Genomic DNA, 17,298 nt, shown 5'->3' on the forward strand with positions numbered 1-17,298 from the left:
GGCACAAAAATTATCAATTTAATTCACTAAGGCAACATGCAAAACTTCAGCTGCAATGGTTGCAGATGGGCTTAGTCTTCCATCTGCTCCATGCTACTGCTTCTCTACATGTTGAAGTTGTGCAATATGCTCCTGGTACTGCAACATCCTGCATCACTCCAAGTCTAAGCATCAGAACCTTTGTTTCAATATGCCAATGGCATGTTCCATTGCAATCCTTGTGCTTATGTGCACCTCATTATATCTTTGTTCAGCTCTTGTTTATGGGTGGCTCAAGGTGGTCCCAAGTCAAGGCTGAAAAACATATCCTCCGCCCCTGAGGTACCATGTGTCCAGTCTTCCTGCTCCTTCAAGAAATTATAACATAGAATCGTAGAATAATACATCACAGAAGGAGGCCATTCTGCCCATCATGCATGAGCCGGCTCTTTGGTAGAGCTCTCCAATTAGTCCCACTCCCCCTCTCTTTCCCCATAGCCCTGTAAATGTTTTCCCTTCAAGTATTTATCCAATTCCCTTTTAGAAAGTTTCTATTGAATTCGCTTCCTCCACCATTTCAGGCAGTGAATTGCAGATCATAACAACTCGCTGTGTAAACTTTTTCTCCTTATGTTGCCTCTGGTTCTTTTATCAATTGTCATAAAACTGTGTCCTCTGATTGTTATATATGCAGACTGTAGATATACTCTCTGTGTAGTCACTGTATAGTTGCATAAGATGGAGACTTGTTTACCTGATGTGCTATCAATAAGGTTTACACTGTATATATACATGCTGGCACCACTAGAGGGCGCAACTGGTGGAGACCGGGGTTTCCTGTCCTGCCCTGTAGGCAGGGGCAGTAAAAAAGGAGAGCCACCATGCGGCCGCCTCAATCTGGAGTTAGGAATAAAGGACCAAGATCACTGTAGTTTGAGTACAACACATTGTCTCATGAAGTCATTCATAGGTACAGTCCAAACATAATACTGATCACTGACCCTTCTGCCACTGGAAACAGTTTATCCTTAATTATTCTATAGTAGATCGGAATAAAATAGCAAAGACTACTCTTTGGGTAAAGTACATTGTTGTGTGAATGGAGGGCAGCTCCCTTTTCTTCATGAAGGCTGTGTGTTAACAAACCTTTTCTTGAATCCTGTCCAAGAGTTAAGAGCTGATAGAGCCTCCCCAGATGTGGTAACAATATTCTATTTGTGGACAGAATTGAGCTTCAACGAGAGCTAAGGGTGTTGAGGAGAAAAAAAACGTGTGCACAAAATAGAAAACCAAGCTTCTTGGAGGCTGTTTTAGCAGCAGAGATTGTGAGGATGTTCCATATAATGTTAGAGGAGACAATGAATGAAATAATGATCATGGGTAAAGAAAGATTATGGATGGAGCCATTAAAGATGGAAGGTGGTAAGTGTTGGTTTGACTTGTGAGAAGCCTGAAGAATGTGTGACTTTGAAGAACTGGCAAAATTAAAACATGTTGTTCAATGTGCCGTTAGTTCTCGCCATTCCGCTCTTGAGGAAATCTTCTTACCTCTCCTGGCTTTTCCCTGAGCTAGATACGCAGCTGAAAGTTGCAAGGGCTGGATTTCTGGTGCTCGGAAAATATATTGTGGAATATCTTATAGCAGAGCTGTCCAATCAGAGGTCCTCGGCCCACATACAGCCCTTGAGCCGTGGCAATTTCATCCTTTAAGCTCTGGCAACCCAGTCCTATATGCATTTGATAGTTTGTATTTGCTGGTTTGTTTCTGTTTGAATTTGGCGGGACTGGAAAGTTGGAAATGGTTGCCTTAGAGTGGTTATCTTATTTTTGAATAAATTCTAAATCCGAACATTTAAGATCTGATGGTATCAGTAGCTTTATATATATAATTAAGTGACTGATAATCGGAACATAACTTTATTTGTGGCCTCCAAGAATCCATGGGACACAAAGCTATAAGATAAGACTTTCTTATCTTACAAGACTGGGAAGGCCCACCTCTATGTTTAGTCTTAAGAATGCAGGAAATCTAACTATGCCAGGTATGAAAGCAATGAAGTTATTGGGTAGGGATTGCACCATCTCTCCTTTTTTGCCTGTCCCACCTCCACGTCTTTGCTTCCTTTTCATATCCCACTTGTTCTCCTCCATCTATCTCTATGCCAGTTACTGGCTGTCCCATAGAAACATAGAAACATAGAAAATAGGTGCAGGAGTAGGCCATTCGGCCCTTCGAGCCCGCACCGCCATTCAATGAGTTCATGGCTGAATATGCAACCTCAGTACCCCATTCCTGCTTTCTCGCCATACCCCTTGATCCCCCTAGTAGTAAGGACTATATCGAACTCCTTTTTGAATATACTCAAGTGGGACTTCAACCCACAACTTTCTGACTTAGAGATGTGAGAGCTACGAACTGAGCCAAGGCTGACACTACCAAGTCTTCCTGTGATTGAGGTACTCCCAAGAAAGCTTCTAACATTATGGCGAGTCGGGCGTGGTGGTGCTTTCCGAACGGCAGTCCCAGCTTCCTTTGAGAAGAGGAGCCTCTGCCTCTAATGTTGGTCAAAGAGTGATACGTGCACATCTGTCTGCAGCTGGGCACAGGGCACCTCTCGTAGTGCCAGCTGTTCCTGGAATCTCTCAACTGGCCGTCCAACAGCTCAGGCAGGGTCCCCACTGGGGTCACGGCAACAGATAATCTTGAGTAGTGCTGTCGTTATATTGTCCATTTGTTGTTTCGATATTTATTTGTCCCCACCCCAACACGGGGAATTTCTCTCATGTGAATGGAAGTTCTCACACACACATTTCGTCCCGTTTCCTCTTCAGGGAAAGAAAGGACGTGAAAAACTATTGGGAGGCGAGGGTATCTCAGTATCACATGTGCAATGAGAGGGTGTTATAACACAGTGGTCCCATATTCTCTGAAGTTTAGAAGAATGAGTGATGATCTCATTGAAACGTATAAAATTCTTAAAGGACTGGACAGGGTAGATACTGAAATATTTTCTGTTTTTAGTTCAGATTCCAGCATCTGCAGCATTTTGCTTTTGTATGAGATACCAAAAGGCTTTTTCCCCTGGCTGGAGAGTGTAGAACTAGTGGGCACAGTCTCAGGACAAGGGGTTGGCGATTTAGGACTGAGATCAGGAGAAATTTGTTCACTCAGAGGGTTGTGAATCTTTTGAATTCTTGACTTCAGAGGATTGTGGATACCCAATTGTTGAGTATATTTAAGACGGAGATTGATAGATTTTTGGATATTAAGGGAATCAATGGATATGGGATATGGCAGGAAAGTGGAGTTGAGATAGAAGATCAGCCATGATCTTATTGAATGGCGGAGCAGGCTTGAGGCTCCTGTTTCTTATGTTCTTTCAGTCTTAAGTATCAGTATCTCTTTCATTGTAAAATAACCATTTCCAATTCAGTCACTTTTTCTCAATGGGAAGTCCGCGGAATCGAGGAAGACTTGATACCACTCTTAATAATGAGTACTTAAGTGGCTGAAGAGTCCAATACGAGAACCACAGTCCCTGTCACAGGTGGGACAGATAGTTGTTCAGGGAAAGGGTGTGTGGGACTGGTTTGTCGCACGCTCTTTCCGCTGCTTGTGCTTGATTTCTGCGTGCTCTCGGCGATGAGACTCGAGGTGCTCAGCGCCCTCCCGAATGCACTTCCTCCACTTAGGGTGGTCTTTGGCCAGGGACTCCCAGGTGTCAGTAGGGATGTTGTACTTTTTCAGGGAGGCTTTCAGGGTATCCCTGTAACGTTTCCTCTGCCCATCTTTGGCTCGTTTGCCGTGAAGGAGTTCCGAGTAGAGCGCTTGCGAACGGTGTCGCCTGCCCAGCGGAGCTGATCAAGTGTGGTCAGTGCTTCAATGTTGTGGATGTTGGCCTGGTCGAGGATGCTAATGTTGGTGCGTCTGTCCTCCCAGGGGATTTGTTGGATCTTGCAGAGGAATCGTTGGTGGTATAGAAACATAGAAACAGAGAAAATAGGTGCAGTAATAGGCCATTCAGCCCTTCGGGCCTGCACCACCATTCAATATGCTCATGGCTGATCATTCACCTCAGGACCCCTTTACCGCTTTCTCTCCATACCCCTTGATCCCTTTTACCGTAAGGGCCATATCTAATTCCCTCTTGAATATATCCAATGAACTGCATCAACAACTCTCTGCGGGTGGGAATTCCACAGGTTAACAATTCTCTGAGTGAAGAAGTTTCTCCTCATCTCAGTCCTAAATGGCCTACCCCTTATCCTAAGAGTGTGTCCCCTGGTTCTGGACTTCCCCAACATCCAACATGTCCCATCCCATCAGAATTTATACATTTCTATGAGATCCCCTCCAATCCTTCTAAACTCCAGTGTATAAAGGCCCAGTTGATCCAGTCTCTCCTTATATGTCTGTCCAGCCATCCTGGGAATCAGTCTGGTGAACCTTCGCTGCACTCCCTCAATAGCAAGAACGTCCTTCCTCAGATTAGGAGAACAAAACTGAACGCAATATTCCAGGTGAGGCCTCACCAAGGCCCTGTACAATTGCAGTAAGTGCCCCCTGCTCCTATACTCAAATTCCCTAGCTATGAAGGCCAACATACCATTTGCCTTCTTCACCGCCTGCTGTACCTGCATGCCCACTTTCAATGACTGATGAACCATGACACCCAGGTCTCGTTGCACCTCCCCTTTTCCTAATCTGCCACCATTCAGATAATATTCTGCCTTCGTGTTTTTGCCACCAAAGTGGATAACCTCACATTTATCCACATTATACTGCTACTGCCATGCATTTTCCCTCTCACCTCACCTGTCCAAATCATCCTGCAGCCTCTCAGCATCCTCCTCACAGCTTACACTGCCACCCAGTTTAGTGTCATCTGCAAACTTGGAGATATTACGCTCAATTCCTGCATCCAAACCATTAATGTATATTGTAAAGAGTTGGGGACCCAGCACTGAGCCCTGCGGCACTCCACTAGTCACTGCCTCCCATTCCGAAAAGGACACGTTTGTCCCAACTCTCTGCTTCCTGTCTGCCAACCAATTCTCTATCCACGCCAGTACATTACCCCCAATACCATGTGCTTTAATTTTGCACACCAATCTCTTGTGTGGGACCTTGTCAAAAGTCTTTTGAAAGTCTAAATACACCACATCCACTGGTTCTCCCTTGTTCCCTCCACTAGTTACATCCTCAAAAAATTCCAGAAGATTTGTCAAGCATGATTTCCCTTTCACAAATCCAGGCTGACTTGGACTGATCCTGTCACTGCTTTCCAAATGCGCTGCTATTTCATCCTTAATAATTGATTCCAACATTTTCCCCACGACTGATGTCAGGCTAACCGGTCTATAATTTCCCGTTTTCTCTCTCCCTCCTTTTTTAAAAAGTGGTGTTACATTAGCTACCCTCCAGTCCATAGGAACTGATCCAGACTCGATAGACTGTTGGAAAATGATCACCAATGCATCCACTATTTCGAGGGCCACCTCCTTAAGTACTCTGGGATGCAGACAATCAGGCCCCGGGGATTTGTCGGCCTTCAATCCCATCAATTTCTCCAACGCAATTTTCCGCCGAATAAGGATATCCTTCAATTCCTCCTTCTCACGAGACCCTCGGTCCCCTAGTACATCCGGAAGGTTATTTGTGTCTTCCTTCGTGAAGACAGAACCAAAGTATTTGTTCAATTGGTCTGCCATTTCTTTGTTCCCCATTATTAATTCACCTGAGTCCAACTGCAAGGAACCTACGTTTGTCTTTACTAATCTTTTTCTCTTCACATATTTATAGAAGCTTTGGCAGTCAGTTTTTAAGTTCCCAGCAAGCTTCCTCTTGTACTCTATTTCCCCCCTTCTAATTAAACCCTTTGTCCTCCTCTGCTGAATTCTAAATTTCTCGCAGTCCTCAGGTTTGCTGCTTTTTCTGGCCAATTTATAAGCCTCTTCCTTGGATCTAACATTATCCTTAATTTCCCTTGTGAGCCACAGTTGAGCCACCTTCCCTGTTTTATTTTTACTCCAGACAGGGATGTACAACTGTTGAAGTCCATGTGATCGAAAATGTTTGCTTTCGCCTATCCACCGTCAACCCTTTAAGTATCATTTGTCAGTCTATTCTAGCCAATTCACACCTCATGCCGTTGGAGCTAGCTTACCATAAGTTTAGGACCCTAGTTTCTGAATTAACTGTGTCACTTTCCATCTTAAACAAGAATTCTACATTATTATGGTCACTCTTCCCCAAGGGGTCTCACACAACAAGATTGCTAATTAGTCCCTTCTCATTATACATCACCCAGTCTAGGATGACCAGATCTCTGGTTGGTTCCTCGACATATTGGTCAAGAATGCCAGGAAATCCTCCTCCACCGCATTGCTACCAGCTTGGGGGTTAGCCCAATCGATATGTAAATTAAAGTTGCCCATGATAAGTGCTGTACCTTTATTTCACACATCCCTTATTTCTTGTTTGATGCTGTCCCCAACCTCACTACTACTGTTTGGTGGCCTGTACACAACTCCCACCAGCGTTTTCTGCCCTTTGGTATTCCGTAGCTCCACCCATACCGATTCCACATCATCCAAGCCAATCTCCTTCCTTACTTTTGCATTAATTTCCTCTTTAACCAGCAACACCACCCTGCCTCCTTTTCCTCTCTGTCTATCCTTCCTGAATGTTGAATACCCCTGGATGTTGAGGTCCCACCTGGTCACCCTGGAGCCATGTCTCTGTGATGCCAATTACATCATATCCTTTAACTGCTATCTGAGCAGTTACTTCGTCCACCTTATTCCGAATATTCCTCGCATTGAGACACAGAGCCTTCAGGCTTGTCTTTTTAACACACCTTGCCCCTTTAGAATTTTGCTGTAATGTGGCCCTTTTTGTTTTTTGCCTTGGGAAAGGCCCTCCACTTTTACTATTCTCCTTTCTATCTTTTGCCTTTGTCTCCCTTTTATTTCCCTTTGCCTCCCTGCATAGGTTCCCATCCCCCTGCCATATTAGTTTAACTCCTCCCGAACAGCACTAGCAAACACTCCCCCTCGGACATTGGTTCCGGTCCTGCCCAGGTGCAGATCATCCAGCTTGTACTGGTCGCACCTCCCCCAGAACTGGTTCCAATGCCCCAGGAATTTGAATCCCTCCCTTCTGCACCAATTCTCAAGCCACGTATTCATCTTAGCTATCCTGTGATTCCTACTCTGATGAGCACGTGGGACTGGTAGCCATCCTGAGATTATTACTTTTGAGGTCCTACTTTTTAATTTAGCTCCTAGCTCCCTCAATTCGTCTCGTAGGACCTCATCCCGTTTTTTACCTATATCGTTGGTACCTATGTCCACCACAACAACTGGCTGTTCACCCTCCTTTTTCAGAATGTCCTGCACCTGCTCTGAGACATTCTTGACCCTTGCACCAGGGAGACAACATACCATCCTGGAGTCACGGTTGCAGACGCAGAAAGGCCTATCTATTCCCCTTATAATTGAATCCCCTATCACTATAGCTCTCCCACTCTTTTTCGTGCCCTATTGTGCAGCAGAGCCACCCACGGTGCCATGAACTTGGCTGCTGCCCTCCCCTGATGAGTCATCTCCCTCAACATTACCCAAAGCAGTGTATCTGTTTTGCAGGGGGATGACCGCAGGGGACCCCAGCACTACCTTCCTTGCACTGCTCTTCCTGTTGGTCACCCATTTACTATCTGGCTCTGTACCCTTTACCTGCGGTGAGACCAATTCGCTAACCGTGCTATTCACATCATTCTCAGCATCGTGGCTGCTCCAGAGTGAATCCACCCGCAGCTCCAGTGCCGCAATGCGGTCTGTCAGGATCTGCAGGCGGATACACTTCCCGCACATGTAGTCGGCAGGGACACCGAAAGCATCCATGACTTCCCACATAGTACAGGAGGAGCATAACACGTGTCCGAGCTCTCCTGCTATGACTTACCCTTAGAATAACTTAATTTGGCAACAACATTGCTAAATATTACTTACTGATAAAGAAAAGAGAACGAAAAACTACTTACCAATCACCAGCCAATCACTTACCCCCTTGGCTGTGACGTCACCTTTCGTTTTCTTTCTACTTCTTTTTTGCCTTCTCTCCCTGCAGCGTCACTGGCCTTTATTTCTCCAGTGACTTGAGGTGTCTACTGTACATGGTCCATGGGAAGTGGCGCAGGGCTAAATATCGTAATAGCAGACAACTGGATGGCTGGGTACCAGCGGGATGTAGCACATGGGTTGTGGAATGGCATTATAATAATGGGAATGGAGTAAAGGAGTGGGATAAATCTGAGGTAGGCACGTGTGGGAATACAATCTCAGACTGGAATGTGAGGCAAAGAGATTGAAGGGCTCGTCTAGATGAAATGATCACAGAATTCACAAGGGGATTCTTGGATATGTGGAGATAAAAGAGTTCTTGTAATCTCCAGGCAAGTTTCTTTTGGAAATCTGATGGTGCCATGCCTATTTCTCAAGTAAAAATGGGTGTCAAAACTTCCAATATGGCGGGCAGGGCACATACGTGCATTATACACCTTCTGCCATATTGTTTGAAAAAAAGGCGTCCAGGGCCTTCGCCTGAAACCGGCGTTTGGTCCCTATTCGCATATACAAAGGGCTTAATGTCGGTTTCAGAAACCACTTTGTAAAATTAAGCTGCCCTGAATGCAGCCGGTGCCAGTCCACATGTGGTCTTGGAGACAGAGCTGGGAGATTTGCAAGCAGAGTGAGGAATTTTTTTGAGTATAGGAATTTGGTGGAGGGGAGAAAGGCAGTGGAGATGTCTGACTGAAAAGGACAGGCCTCCCAGCCGACATACCTAAACTGATAAGGAAGTCAGCAAGTAGGATAAGGAAAATGCCTTTTGAAATATTACAAGACATTTGGAACAGAGATGAGAAAAAAGGTGACCTGAGGAAGATGGGAGGGGCTGTCAGAGTTACCCTCTCCCTTGCAACTGCACCAGGTGATGGGTAAAAATAATTGACACCAGATATCCACCAGCCCATCGAAATGAGTTATAAAAACAGGCGACCGAGAGGAAAGAACAGGCAGTTAGTGGTGACGGCTTCCCCAAGGTGGACGCATGCTGGTTACAGCCTAAGACCTTGGTCAAGTTTAGCCTCTGGGGTGGATCGATGCTGGCTGATGGCCTATCACCTCCAACAGTATCAGCTGTGGCTCAATGGGAAGGACACTCGTCTCTGAGTCACATAGTTGTGGATTCAAGTGTCACTCGAGGGACATGAGCACAAAATAAATCTAGGCTGACACTCCAGTGCAGTGGGGAGTGCTGCACTGGCGGAGGTGCCGTCTTTTGATAGGGACGTTAAACCAAGGTCCCGTCTGCTCTATTTTGAAGAAGAGCAGGTAAGTTATCCCCAGTGCCCTGGCCAATATTTATCCCTCAATCAACATACTAAAAAAATCAGATTATAAGAACATAAGAATTAGGAACAGGAGTAGGCCATCTAGCCCCTCGAGCCTGCTCCGCTATTCAATAAGATCATGGCTGGTCTGGCCGTGGACTCAGCTCCACTTACCCGCCCTCTCCCCGTAACCATTAATTCCCTTATTGGTTAAAAATCTATCTATCTGTGATTTGAATACATTCAATGAGCTAGCCTCAACTGCTTCCTTGGGCAGAGAATTCCACAGATTCACAACCCTCTGGGAGAAGAAATTCCTTCTCAACTCGGTTTTAAATTGACTCCCCATATTTTGAGGCTGTGCCCCCTAGTTCTAGTCTCCCCTACCAGTGGAAACAACCTCTCTGCCTCTATCTTGTCTATCCCTTTCTTGATTTTAAATGTTTCGATAAGATCACCTCTCATCCTTCTGAACTCCAACGAGTAAAGACGCAGTCTACTCAATCTATCATCATAAGGTAACCCCCTCATCTCCGGAATCAGCCTAGTGAATCGTCACTGTACCCTCTCCAAAGCCAGTATATCCTTCCTTTAGTAAGGTGACCAAAACTGCATGCAGTACTCCAGGTGCGGCCTTACCAACACTCTATACAGTTGCAGCAGGACCTTCCTGCTTTTGTACTCTATCCCTCTCACAATGAAGGCCAACATTCCATTCGCCTTCCTGATTACCTGCTGCACCTGCAAACTAACTTTTTGGGATTCATGCACAAGGACCCCCAGGTCTCTCTGCACCTCAGCATGTTGCAATTTCTCCCCATTCAAATAATATTCCCTTTTACTGTTTTTTTTTCCCCAAGGTGGATGACCTCACACTTTCCGACATTGTATTCCATCTGCCAAACCTTAGCCCATTCGTTTAACCTATCCAAATCTCTTTGCAGCCTCTCTGTGTCCTCTACACAACCTGCTTTCCCACTAATCTTAGTTTCATCTGCAAATTTTGTTACACTACACTCTGTCCCCTCTTCCAGGTCATCTATGTATATTAGAAACATAGAAACATAGAAAATAGGTGCAGGAGCAGGCCATTCAGCCCTTCTAGCCTGCACCGCCATTCAATGAGTTCATGGCTGAACATGAAACTTCAGTACCCCCTTCCTGCTTTCTCGCCATAACCCTTGATCCCCCGAGTAGTAAGGACTTCATCTAACTCCCTTTTGAATATATTTAGTGAATTGGCCTCAACTACTTTCTGTGGTAGAGAATTCCACAGGTTCACCACTCTCTGGGTGAAGAAGTTTCTCCTCATCTCGGTCCTAAATGGCTTACCCCTTATCCTCAGACTGTGACCCCTGGTTCTGGACTTCCCCAACATTGGGAACATTCTTTCTGCATCTAACCTGTCTAAACCCGTCAGAATTTTAAACGTTTCTATGAGGTCCCCTCTCATTCTTCTGAACTCCAGTGAATACAAGCCCAATTGATCCAATCTTTCTTGATAGGTCAGTCCCGCCATCCCGGGAATCAGTCTGGTGAACCTTCGCTGCACTCCCTCAATAGCAAGAATGTCCTTCCTCAAGTTAGGAGACCAAAACTGTACACAATACTCCAGGTGTGGCCTCACCAAGGCCCTGTACAACTGTAGCAACACCTCCCTGCCCCTGTATTCAAATCCCCTCGCTATGAAGGCCAACATGCCATTTGCTTTCTTAACCGCCTGCTGTACCTGCATGCCAACCTTCAATGACTGATGTACCATGACACCCAGGTCTCGTTGCACCTTCCCTTTTCCTAATCTGTCACCATTCAGATAATAGTCTGTCTCTCTGTTTTTACCACCAAAGTGGATAACCTCACATTTATCCACATTATACTTCATCTGCCATGCATTTGCCCACTCACCTAACCTATCCAAGTCACTCTGCAGCCTAATAGCATCCTCCTCGCAGCTCACACTGCCACCCAACTTAGTATCATCCGCAAATTTGGAGATACTGCATTTAATCCCCTCGTCTAAATCATTAATGTACAATGTAAACAGCTGGGGCCCCAGCACAGAACCTTGCGGCACTCCACTAGTCACTGCCTGCCATTCTGAAAAGTACCCGTTTACTCCTACTCTTTGCTTCCTGTCTGACAACCAGTTCTCAATCCACGTCAGCACACTACCCCCAATCCCATGTGCTTTAACTTTGCACATTAATCTCTTGTGTGGGACCTTGTCGAAAGCCTTCTGAAAGTCCAAATATACCACATCAACTGGTTCTCCTTTGTCCACTTTACTGGAAACATCCTCAAAAAATTCCAGAAGATTTGTCAAGCATGATTTCCCTTTCACAAATCCATGCTGACTTGGACCTATCATGTCACCATTTTCCAGATGCACTGCTATGACATCCTTAATAATTGATTCCATCATTTTACCCACTACTGAGGTCAGGCTGACCGGTCTATAATTCCCTGTTTTCTCTCTCCCTCCTTTTTTAAAAAGTGGGGTTACATTGGCTACCCTCCACTCCATAGGAACTGATCCAGAGTCAATGGAATGTTGGAAAATGACTGTCAATGCATCCGCTATTTCCAAGGCCACCTCCTTAAGTACTCTAGGATGCAGGCCATCAGGCCCTGGGGATTTATCTGCCTTCAATCCCATCAATTTCCCCAACACAATTTCCCGACTAATAAAGATTTCCCTCAGTTCCTCTTCCTTACTAGACCCTCTGACCCCTTTTATATCCGGAAGGTTGTTTGTATCCTCCTTAGTGAATACCGAACCAAAGTACTTGTTCAATTGATCCGCCATTTCTTTGTTCCCCGTTATGACTTCCCCTGATTCTGACTGCAGGGGACCTACGTTTGTCTTCACCAACCTTTTTCTCTTTACATACCTATAGAAACTTTTGCAATCCGCCTTAATGTTCCCTGCAAGCTTCTTCTCGTACTCCATTTTCCCTGTCCAATCAAACCCTTTGTCCTCCTCTGCTGAGTTCTAAATTTCTCCCAGTCCCCAGGTTCGCTGCTATTTCTGGCCAATTTGTATGCCACTTCCTTGGCTTTAATACTATCCCTGATTTCCCTAGATAGCCACGGTTGAGCCACCTTCCCCTTTTTATTTTTACGCCAGACAGGAATGTACAATTGTTGTACTTCATCCATGCGGTCTCTAAATGTCTGCCATTGCCCATCCACAGTCAACCCCCTAAGTATCATTCGCCAATCTATCCTAGCCAATTCTCGCCTCATACCTTCAAAGTTACCCTTCTTTAAGTTCTGGACCATGGTCTCTGAATTTACTGTTTCATTCTCCATCCTAATGCAGAATTCCACCATATTATGGTCACTCTTCCCCAAGGGGCCTCGCACAATGAGATTGCTAATTAATCCTCTCTCATTACACAACACCCAGTCTAAGATGGCCTCCCCCCTAGTTGGTTCCTCAACATATTGGTCTAGAAAACCATCCCTTATGCACTCCAGGAAATCCTCCTCCACCGTATTGCTTCCAGTTTGGCTAGCCCAATCTATGTGCATATTAAAGTCACCCATTATAACTGCTACACCTTTATTGCATGCACCCCTAATTTCCTGTTTGATGCCCTCCCCAACATCCCTATTACTGTTTGGAGGTCTGTACACAACTCCTACTAACGTTTTTTGCCCTTTGGTGTTCTGCAGCTCTACCCATATAGATTCCACATCATCCAAGCTAATGTCTTTCCTAACTATTGCATTAATCTCCTCTTTAACCAGCAATGCTACCCCACCTCCTTTTCCTTTTATTCTATCCTTCCTGAATGTTGAATACCCCTGAATGTTGAGTTCCCAGCCCTGATCATCCTGGAGCCACGTCTCCGTAATCCCAATCACATCATATTTGTTAACATCTATTTGCACAATTAATTCATCCACCTTATTGCGGATACTCCTTGCATTAAGACACAAAGCCTTCAGGCTTGTTTTATTAACACCCTTTGTCCTTTTAGAATTTTGCTGTACAGTGGCCCTTTTTGTTCTTTGCCTTGGGTTTCTCTGCCCTACACTTTTCCTCATCTCCTTTCTGTCTTTTGCTTTTGGCTCCTTTTTGTTTCCCTCTGTCTCCCTGCATTGGTTCCCATCCCCCTGCCATATTAGTTTAAATCCTCCCCAACAGCACTAGCAAACACTCCCCCGAGGACATTGGTTCCAGTCCTGCCCAGGTGCAGACCGTCCGGTTTGTACTGGTCCCACCTCCCCCAGAACCGGTCCCAATGCCCCAGGAATTTGAAACCCTCCCTGCTGCACCACTGCTCAAGCCACGTATTCATCTGCGCTATCCTGCGATTCCTACTCTGACTATCACGTGGCACTGGTAGCAATCCCGAGATTACTACTTTTGAGGTCCTACTTTTTAATTTAGCTCCTAGCTCCTTAAATTCGTTTCGTAGGACCTCATCCCTTTTTTTGCCTATGTCGTTGGTACCAATGTGCACCACGACAACTGGCTGTTCTCCCTCCCATTTCAGAATGTCCTGCACCCGCTCCGAGACATCCTTGACCCTTGCACCAGGGAGGCAACATACCATCCTGGAGTCTCGGTTGCGGCCGCAGAAACGCCTATCTATTCCCCTCACAATTGAATCCCCTATCACTATCGCTCTCCCACTCTTTTTCTTGCCCTCCTGTGCAGCAGAGCCAGCCACGGTGCCATGAACTTGGCTGCTGCTGCCCTCCCCTGATGAGTCATTCCCCTCAACAGTACCCAAAGCGGTGTATCTGTTTTGCAGGGGGATGACCGCAGGGGACCCCTGCACTACCTTCCTTGCTCTACTCTTCCTGCTGGTCTTCCATTCCCTATCTGGCTGTGGACCCTTTCCCTGCGGTAAGACCAACTCACTACACGTGATACTCACGTCATTCTCAGCATCGTGGATGCTCCAGAGTGAATCCACCTTCAGCTCCAATTCCGTAACGCGGACCGTCAGGAGCTGGAGGCGGATACACTTCCCGCACACATAGTCGTCAGGGACACCGGAAGCGTCCCTGAGTTCCCACATGGTACAGGAGGAGCATAACACCCGACCGAGCTCTCCTGCCATGTCTTAACCCTTAGATACACTTAAACTGGTAATAACAATGTTAAAAGTTACTGACCAATATAAGAAGAAAAAGAAAAACTACTCACCAATCACCAGCCAATCACTTACCCCCTAGGCTGTGACGTCACCTTTGTTTTTTTGCCTTCTCCCTGTAGCTGCACCGGTACGCCTCTCGCCGACCCCGGACTCGCGCTGCTCCGAGCTCCCGCCTCCTCGACTGACTGCTCCGAGCTCCCGCTGGCCTTTATAGGCCTCTCGCCGACCCCGGACTCGCGCTGCTCCGAGCTCCCGCCTCCTCGACTGACTGCTCCGAGCTCCCGCTGGCCTTTATAGGCCTCTCGCCGACCCCGGACTCGCGCTGCTCCGAGCTCCCGCCTCCCGCCTCCTTGAAACAGTTGTGGTCCCAGCACCGATCTCTGTGGCACACCACTAACCATCGATTTCCAACCCAAAAAGGACCCATTTATCCCGACTCTCTGCTTTCTGTTCGCCAGCCAATTCTCTATCCATGCTAATACATTTCCTCTGATTCCGCATACCTCTATCTTCTGCATTAACCTTTTGTGTGGCACCTTATCGAATGCCTTTTGGAAATCTAAATACACCACATCCATCGGTACACCTCTATCCACCATGCTCGTTATATCCTCAAAAAATTCCAGTAAATTATTTAAACGTGATTTCCCCTTCATGAATCCATGCTGCGTCTGCTTGATTGCAATATTCCTATCGAGATGTCCTGCTATATCTTCCTTAATGATAGTTTCAAGCATTTTCCCCACGACAGATGTTAAACTAACCGGCCTATAGTTACCTGCCTTTTGTCTGCCCCCTTTTTTAAACAGAGGCGTTACATTAGCTGTCCAGAGTCCAGAGAATTTTGGTAGATTATAACGAATGCATCTGCTATAACTTCCGCCATCTCTTTTAATACCCTGGGATGCATTTCATCAGGACCAGGGGACTTGTCTACCTTGAGTCCCATTAGCCTGTCCAGCACTACCCCTCTAGTGATAGTGATTGTCTCAAGGTCCTCCTGTGACCACATTCCTATAACCAGCAATTTTTGGCATGGTTTTTGTGTCTTCCACTGTGAAGACCGAAGCAAAATAATTGTTTAAGGTCTCAGCCATTTTCACATTTCCCATTATTAAATCCCCCTTCTCATCTTCGAAGGGACCAACATTTACTTTAGTCACTCTTTTCCGTTTTATATATCTGTAAAAGCTTTTACAATCTGTTTTTATGTTTTGCGCAAGTTTACTATCTTTCCTTTGTTGCTTTTTTAGTTATTCTTTGTTGTTGTTTAAAATTTTCCCAATCCTCTAGTTTCCCACTAACCTTGGCCACCTTATGCGCATTGGTCTTTGATTTGATACTCTCCTTTATTTCCTTGGTTATCCACGGCTGGTTATCTCTTCTCTTACCGCCCTTCTTTTTCACTGGAATATATTTTTGTCGCGCACTATGAAAGAGCTCCTTAAAAGTCCTCCACTGTTCCTCAATTGTGCCACCATTTAGTCTGTGTTTCCAGTCTACTTTCGCCAACTCTGCCCTCATCCTACTGTAGTCCCCTTTGTTTAAGCATAGTATGCTCGTTTCTGACACAACTTCCTCACCCTCAATCTGAATTACAAATTCAACCATACTGTGATCACTCATTCCGAGAGGATCTTTTACTCGGAGATCGTCTATTTTTCCTGTCTCGTTACACAGGACCAGATCTAAGATAGCTTGCTCCCTTGTAGGTTCTGTTACATACTGTTCTGAGAAACAATCCCGTATGCATTCTATGAATTCCTCCTCCAGGCTACCCCGTGCGATTTGAGTTGACCAATCGATATGTAGTTTAAAATCCCCCATGACTACTGCCGTTCCTTTTTCACATGCCTCCATTATTCCCTTGATTATTGCCCGCCCCACCATGAAGTTATTATTTGGGGGCCTATAAACTACGCCCACCATTTACTTTTTCCCCTTACTATCTCTAATCTCCACCTACAATGATTCAACATTTTGTTCATTAGAGCCAATATCGTCTCTCACAACTGCCCTGATATCATCCTTTATTAACAGAGCTATCCCACCTCATTTCCCTTCTTGACTATCTTTCCGAATCATCAGATACCCCTGTATGTTTAATTCCCAGTCTTGGCCACCCTGCAACCATGTTTCTGTAATGGCCACCAAATCATACCCATTTGTAATGATTTGTGCCGTCAACTCATTTATTTTACTTCGAATGCTGCGTGCATTTAGGTAGAGTGTTTTAATACTAGTTTTTAAACCATGATTTTTAATTTAGACCCCTCCTGCAGCCCCTTTATATTCAGTGACACTTTTTGTTTATTGCCTTGGGTTTCTCTGCCCTCCACTTTTACTCATCTCCTTTCTGTCTTTTGCTTTTGTCTCCTTTTTGTTTCCCTCTGTCTCCCTGCATTGGTTCCCATCTCCCTGCCATATTAGTTTAACTCCTCCCCAACAGCGCTAACAAACACCCTCCTAGGACATTGGTTCCAGTCCTGCCCAGGTGCAGACCGTCCAGTCTGTACTGGTCCCACCTCCCCCAGAACCTGTTCCAATGCCCCAGGAATTTGAATCCCTCCCTGCTGCACCACTGCTCAAGCCACGTATTCATCTGCACTATCCTGCGATTCCTACTCTGACTAGCACGTGGCACTGGTAGCAATCCCGAGATTACTACTTGTGAGGTCCTACTTTTTAATTTAGCACCTAGCTCCTTAAATTCGTCTCGGAGGACCTCATCCCTTTTTTTACCTATGTCGTTGGTACCAATGTGCACCACGACAACTGGCTGTTCTCCCTCCCTTTTTAGAATGTCCTGC

This window comes from Pristiophorus japonicus, chromosome 1 (assembly GCF_044704955.1).
Source record: "Pristiophorus japonicus isolate sPriJap1 chromosome 1, sPriJap1.hap1, whole genome shotgun sequence".
In the NCBI taxonomy this organism is placed as follows: Eukaryota; Metazoa; Chordata; class Chondrichthyes; family Pristiophoridae; genus Pristiophorus; species Pristiophorus japonicus.